Here is a 6,192-nt window from a genome sequence, read left to right as displayed (position 1 = left end):
AGAAGTCCCTACTTCGGAACAGCAGTTGTAACCTTTGTCGAAGCCGTACGCACGTTGCTGTGCGTGGATGAATAATCGCTTTTACAAATCACTTCCCTTCCTAGAAAGTAAATTACTGCAACTCTGGGGCCGTGAGTGGCCTCCGTGAGTACGCTCAAGGGAAAGTTAAACGGGGAAATGTGGGAGAAATAAGTCCTTAAAACACATAACTTCCAAAAAGGGGGAAATGCAAGGGACGGCGGTGATAGAGTTAGTGATGAGGGAGGAGCGCTTTCTCTTTTAAAAGTCGCCTCCTGTGGGTGGCATTTGAAGTGGTAAAGCTAGAGTGGGCCCCAATCCCAGTTCATCCCCAGCTGTGTACTCGGGGACCTTATGTAAACTCCCTGTGCTGCAGTTTTGCAATATGGTAATAATACTGGAGTGGGTAGCCATCCATTCCCTTCTTTAAGGGATCTTTCTGACCCAGAGATCGCACCTGGGTCTCCTGCATTGCAGACAGATTCTTTACCGACTAAGCCACCAGGGAAGCCCTGGTAATGGTGGTGGTTTCGTCCCTAAGTCGTGTCCAACTCTTGGAACCCTGTGGACTGTAGCCTGCCAGGCTCCTCTATCTACGGGATTCTCAAGCAAGAATACTGGAGTGGGTTGCCATTTCCTTCTCCAAGAGATATTCCCGACCCGGATGTTAAACTCAGGTCTCCTGCATTGCAAGCATTTTTTTTACCAACTGAACTATGATGGAAGCCCCATGGTAATAATAGTAACTGCTTAGTAAGATAGCAGTAGCAGGAAGGTTCATAAAGTAGCTGGTTCAGAAGGGTTTGCTGTTGTGGTTATTAGCTGCCTCCCAGAACATTTCCACACCTTGATTGGACGTTGTATTCTGGCTTGTCACCTTGACCTCAACCGCCACTATTCTCAAGAGTCTTAAGTATTGTTTTATTTCTGTCCTCAAGGTCTAACACTACCCTGGGCTAATGATGTAGGTATAGAAGAGTTTCTTACTGTTACCTGCTTTCTCCCTCCCTAGTGTGGACTCCTAACTCATGCCCCATCCCCTTTGTTTTTGTCTCCTCAGTGTCACCACAAAGATGTGTAGACAGTGTTGCTGAATGATTGAGTGGAAACCGCTGTCTGGAAAATCTATTTAATGAACCTAACACACTTGAAAACTACTGAAGTGTGTTTCAGTTTGCATCATTTTACTTACCTTTCACACTCACTGAAGTGCAATTTCTGTAAGAAATTCTTTGCTCTCTCTGCCTTGCCAATTAGTTAAGAAGTAGAAATTGATTGGGAGAACATCAAAGTAATGGTCACATCATTCTCCCTGATATTAAAGTGAAAATAACCAATACGTTTCTGATCATGAAGATATGCATACTAATGTGGAAAATTCAAGCAGTACACCAAAACATAGAAATTGGAAGGAGCAAGGAAGGAAGGAAATGAGAAAGGAAATAGAATGAGGGCAGTTAAATAGGCACCAACCTGAAAAAGTCAAAGCTGGAAACTTCTGAACAACGAAATAATGGAGTTATTAGACTATAACTCAAAATAACAAATGAGGGACAGGGAGAAATCCTCCTTATAGAATAATTCCATGTTTATTAACTTCAACTATGAGTTAAAGCTTAGTTCCCACCTCCAATCCCTTGGGTGTGGCCTGGACTTAATGACTTGCTTCCAAAGAACAGAATATGGAAAGGAAAAATAGTACCTTCATAACAGAGAAATCTGGCAGACACCACCTTAACCAACTGATCAAGGTAAACATCAGTAATGTCATGTTGATATCACATACCCCCTGAAATGATGTGATAAGGACACTACATCTCTGTAATATTTGTCCCCAAAACCCAAAACCGTACTACAATCATGGGGGAAACATCAGACAACCAAAATTAAAGAGCATTCTACAAAATATCTGAGCAGAATTCTTCAAAGTTGTCAAGGGCATGAAAAAGAAAGACAAGGAAAGTATGACAGATCTGAAGAATAAGGAAACGTAATGACTGAATACAATGTGGGGTCCTGTATAGAGTCCAGGAACACAAAAGCACACTAGTGGAAAAACTTGTGAAATCTAAATAAAATCTGTAGTTAATTGTAATACCTCAGTGTTAATTTCTTAATTGTCACAAACATATCACAATATGTTAACATTAGAGGAAACTGAGTGAAGGACAGTCAGGAACTATCTACTATCTTTGCAAATTAAAATTTATTTGAAAAAACAATTTTGAAAATTTTTTGATTTTGACACTCAACTTGCAGGATCTTAGCTCCCAAACCACAGACCAAACCCAAGACCCCTGCAGTGAAAGCCCAGAGTCCCAACCACTGGATCACCAGGGAATTCCCTAAAAAGATTTCTTTATAAATTTTCCCCCTTTGTAAAACAGTTCAGTCACCTGCATTTATCAGATGCTACCCTCTCCTGGGCTTCCTTGGTGGCTCAGTGGCAAAAAATCCGCCTGCCAATGCAGCAGACATGGGTTTGATCCCTGGGTTGGGAAGATTCCCTGGAGAAGGAAATGGCAACCCACTCCAGTATTCTTGCCTGGAAAATCCCACGAACAGAGGAGCCTGGCAGGCTACACTCCATAGGGTCACAAAGAGAAGGACATGACTTAGCGACTAAACCCCTCTCCCAGCATCATGACATTTCATATTCAAGTTCTCTGACTAGACGTCTAGCTCAAGTTCATGATGATAATATTGATTTAATGTCTGATGTTCTTTCTAATGTAAATTTGAGACTGTATTTACTTTAAGAAGAAGGGACCATGCAAAGGATAGCATTTCTTTTCTATTTAATTCAATGCTGACATGTATGTTTGATAAATAAATATGCATGAATTTGGGTCAGGATAGTTTCTAAACAGTGATATAAGGTTCTTTTACCATAGACAGATTTAGCTCCATTTTATAATAAAAATCCTTGGTTGTAAGACATGTTTGGAGCAGGATACCTGGTCATCACACCACAGGTAGACTGTAATTACGGCTTCCCTGGTGGTTCAGACAGTAAAGAATCTGCCTGCAAAGAAGAAGACCTGTGTTCAATCCCTGGATTGAGAAGATTCCCTGGAGAAGGGCATTGCAACCCATTTCAGTATTCTTGCCTGGAATCCTCATGAACAGAGGAGGCTGGCAGGCTACAGCCCATGGGGTTACCAGGAGTCAGACATGACTGAGTGACTAAGCACAGCACACAGCACAGAGTATAATTAAGAGAACATTAGTGTAGACCAGGAGAGATAGTAGTTTGGGTTAGAGTGATGGAAGTGGTTAGAGTAGAAGGATTTAAGAAACTGAATTGTGATGGATTGTCAGTGGGGTGGGGGGAGGGCTTCACACCTTGCATAACTGATGGATGGCAGTTCATTTCTAAAGAGATTTCCAGGTCAGAACAATTCCTTGTCTAGACAATGTGCTGGATGGCATTATCAATTTTGCTCTTTGTGTTTCTCTTTTGTAGCTGTCATGCAGACCTTATTCTTGGTTAATTGTTTCCTTACTTTTGTACATGACTCATATTTCTTTTTTAAAAAACCTCTATTTTGTATTGGGGTATAGCCGATTAACAAACAATGTTATGATAATTTCAGGTGAATGGTAAAGGGACTCAGACATGCATATACATGTACCCATTCTCACCCAAACTCCCCTCTCATCTAGGCTGCCACACAACACTGAGCAGAGTTCCCTGTGCTATACAATAGATCCTTGTTGGTTATCCATTTTAAACATAGCAGTGTATACATGTTCATTCCAAACTCCCTGACTGTCCCTGCTCTCCATCCTTCCCCCGGCAACCATAAGCTTGATCTCAAGGTCTGTGAATCTGTTTCTGTTTTGTAAGTTCATTTGTATCCTTTCTTTTTAGATTCCACATATAATAGATGTCATGTGATATTTTTTCTTCTCTGACTCCACTCGGTATGACACTCGCTATGGAACAACAGACTGGTTCCAAACAGGTTAAGGAGTATGTCAAGGCTGTATATTGTCACCATGCTTATTTAACTTATATGCAGAGTACATCATGAGAAACACTGGGCTGGAAGAAGCACAAGCTGGAATCAAGATTGCAGGGAGAAATATCAATAACCTCAGATATGTAGATGACACCACCCTTATGGCAGAAAGTGAAGAAGAACTAAAGAGTCTCTTGATGAAAGTGAAAGAGGAGAGTGAAAAAGTGGGCTTAAAGCTCAACATTCAGAAAACGAAGATCATGGCATCTGGTCCCATTCAGTCAGTCAGTTCAGTTGCTCAGTCGTGTCCGACTCTTTGCGACCCCATGAATCGCAGCACACCAGGCCTCCCTGTCCATCACCAACTCCTGGAGTTCACTCACACTCACGTCCTTCAAGTCAGTGATGCCATCCAGCCATCTAATTCTCTGTCGTCCCCTTCTCCTCCTGCCCCCAATCCCTCCCAGCATCAGAGTCTTTTCCAATGAGTCAACTCTTCACATCAGGTGGCCAAAGTACTGGAGTTTCAGCTTTAGCATCATTCCTTCCAAAGAAATCCCAGGGCTGATCTCCTTCAGAATGGATTGGTTGGATCTCCTTGCAGGCCAAGGGACTCTCAAGAGTCTTCTCCAACACCACAGTTCAAAAGCATCGATTCTTCGGCGCTCAGCCTTCTTCACAGTCCAACTCTTACATCCATACATGAACACAGGAAAAACCATAGCCTTGACTAGACGGATCTTTGTTGTCAAAGTAATGTCCCTGCTTTGGAATATGCTATCTAGGTTGGTCATAACTTTCCTTTCAAGGAGTAAGCGTCTTTTAATTTCATGGCTGCAGTCACCATCTGCAGTGATTTTGGATCCCCTCAAAGTCTGACACTGTTTCCACTGTTTCCCCATCTTACTTCATGGCAAATAGGTGGGGAAACAGTGGCTGACTTTATTTTTTGGGGCTCCAAAATCACTGCAGATGGTGACTGCAGCCATGAAATTAAAAGACGCTTACTCCTTGGAAGGAAAGTTATGACCAACCTAGATAGCATATTCAAAAGCAGAGACATTACTTTGCCAACAAAGGTCCATCTAGTCAAGGCTATGGTTTTTCCAGTGGTCATGTATGGATGTGAGAGTTGGACTGTGAAGAGAGCTGAGTGCCAAAGAATTGATGCTTTTGAACTGTGGTGTTGGAGAAGACTCTTGAGAGTCCCTTGGACTGCAAGGAGATCCAACCAGTCCATCCTAAAGATCAGTCCTGGGTGTTCTCTGGAAGGACTGATGTTGAAGCTGAAACTCCAATACTTTGGCCACCTGATGCGAAGAGCTGACTCATTTGAAAAGACCCTGATGCTGGGAAAGATTGAGGGCAGGAGGAGAAGGGGACAACAGAGGATGAGATGGTTGGATGGCATCACCGACTCAATGGATATGGGTTTGGGTGGACTCCAGGAGTTGGTGATGGACAGGGAGGCCTGGTGTGCTGCAGTTCATGGGGTCGCAAAGAGTCAGACACGACTGAGCAACTGACCTGATATCCATCCATGTTGCTGCAATATGGCATTATTTCATTCTTTTTAACAGCTGAGTAATATTCCATTTTATTATATATATATATATATATATATATATATATATATACACATCTTCTTTATCCATTTCTCCATTGATGGACATTTACATTGCCTCCATTTCTTGGTTACTGCAAACAGTGTTGCAATGAACATTGGGGTACATATGTCTTTTTGGATCATGTTTTTCTCCAGATATATGCCCACAAGTGGGACTGCAGGGTCATATGGTAGCTCTGTTTTTAGTTTTTTAAGAAACCTCCATATGTGCTCCATAGTGGCTGTACCAATTTACAGTCCCACCAACAGTGCTGGAAGCTTCTCTTCTGTTCACATCCCCTCTAGTATTTATTGTTTGTAGATTTTTTGATGATAGCCATTCTGGCTCATGATTCACATTTCTTAGCTACAATTATTCTTAGATTTCAATTCTTCTTTCAATTCTTCTTTTTCCCCTTCTTTCAATGCTCAGGTCTCCATGATTGAATTTGGGTATTCTTGAAAGTCTTCAAATATTTAAGGACAATAATTTGGGATATGCCACATCTTCATATATGTGGTGGAGAAGGCAATGGCACCCCACTCCAGTACTCTTGCCTGGAAAATCCATGGACGGAGGAGCCTGGTAGGCTGCAGTCCATG

The sequence above is a fragment of the Bos mutus genome, chromosome 11 (genome assembly GCF_027580195.1).
Source record: "Bos mutus isolate GX-2022 chromosome 11, NWIPB_WYAK_1.1, whole genome shotgun sequence".
NCBI lineage: Eukaryota > Metazoa > Chordata > Mammalia > Artiodactyla > Bovidae > Bos > Bos mutus.
The sequence above is the reverse complement of the archived record's forward strand: the minus strand, read 5'-3'. Positions refer to the sequence as shown.